Genomic DNA, 1,818 nt, shown 5'->3' with positions numbered 1-1,818 from the left:
ATTTTCCTTTTTTTTCTACAATAACGAATATTCTGTACCTTTCTTCAATCAGTAAATTATAAATAACGATATACCTACCCCTTAATATTATATATTATGAACAAACCTGTTTCTTTAGAAATAAAATATTTTGCACACCTGAGAGAGGAGAAAAACGCCAGATAAGGGGCGGCTTTACTTATAAATTTCGTGAATCCCGTCCACTCTTCCAACAATATTTCATGGTTCCATTATGTGCCAGCTACGCCATTCTTAGAATTAAATTTACAAAAGAACCTAGATTGCACCTCGTATTTTATACCTGCGAACGTCCGTCGTCTTTGTGTCGAAATAACAAAAACGCCAAAATGAAGGCCCCCGTACGCAGACAGCCTCACACGATATACAGGGTGGTCCGAATTGTAACTTCGGCAGCATATATTCTGCTGATAAAAATATTTAAAAAAGTTCGTATAAACTATGTCCTAAAATGCTTCATTTCAGAGATGCAGGGTGTAGGAATTTCATTTTTATTTCGATTTTTTCGCAATAATTTCTGAACTAACGGAGATATTTGGATGAAGGAGACACAACTTATATATTTTTTAACCGTTTTAAAGGGTTATATAACTAGTGATGTAATGGGTAATATTACCGGTAATTTTGGTAATATTACTTAATATTACTTCATGATCGGTAACGTGGGAAATATTGATTTTTTTCCGCTCTACTCTTTTTCATGTGCCCAGCTCTAAAATAAGTATGTTGGCTGTAGACATTTCCAATTTACCATCATCATTACCAAATGGAGGAGAACATCCAAGAATGGTAGAAGAAGATATCGATTTCGAAGTGCCTATAAAGTTGATTCAATAAACGAAAGAGAAAGAAGAACCAGATGACGGATGAGGATGATTTACCATTATCCACTCTATATTTACTATAAGGATACTATAAAGCCGGTCACACACGATGCGTCCAACGTTGGTTCCAACGTTGTAACCAACATTTGCGACAGGTTTCGACAATATTATAATTGACAAGTGTGTCTCCAACACGATGTGGCAAATGTTCATGTGTCCAACGATGAAAGGTGTTTGCCACATCGTGTAGGACAGGCTTAACATAGGCCACTCTGTCTCTGAGGAGTTTAAAAAATGTTCGTTTCTTTTTCGTAATGTTTTTACAGTTTCAAACTGTAAAAACATTACGAAAACATAGTAGAAAATAAGAATATTATTTAAAAAGCTGTTTTTTTTAAACTACCAATGTAACCGTAATATTGCCGGTTATATTACATTACTAGTTATAACCATAACCCCCGTTCAAAATATTCTACTAAAATTACGATGAGTTTTTTTACGGCTCTTAAGCTATCTTGTACCCCCACTCAATTCGCATTAAAAGAGGTTCTTAAAAGAACAATATTCTACTTCAAGGTCTGCTAGTAAACATTTTCAGTATCACAATTCTATTTATTTGAACCAAAAACTCGTAATACAAAACTAAAGTGTCAAAACGAATGACAATGTCAGGAAATAAATAAATAAATGCGGCAACTTGACATTTTTTATAGTGGTGGGTTGTTATTTAACTATCTGTTATTTTATAACAATTATTTATAAATAACATAACGCAACCGTTACTACTTCTAAAAAATAACAGATATAAAATAACGACACGTAGAGATCGGCCGCTCGTGAAACGAAAAACGAAGTCAGCGCTCTGCACCGCCACGAAATTCTATGCTGCTCGAAGCAATTCCAAAAACAACTAGTATGGATTTAAAACCTGTTATTTCGTCAACCATCGATACAGGCGGCGAGACAACGGACAACG

This window comes from Sitophilus oryzae, unplaced genomic scaffold, assembly GCF_002938485.1.
Source record: "Sitophilus oryzae breed Bouriz unplaced genomic scaffold, Soryzae_2.0 scaffold_738_pilon_pilon, whole genome shotgun sequence".
Lineage (NCBI taxonomy): Eukaryota > Metazoa > Arthropoda > Insecta > Coleoptera > Curculionidae > Sitophilus > Sitophilus oryzae.
Note: the sequence above shows the minus strand (reverse complement) of the source record.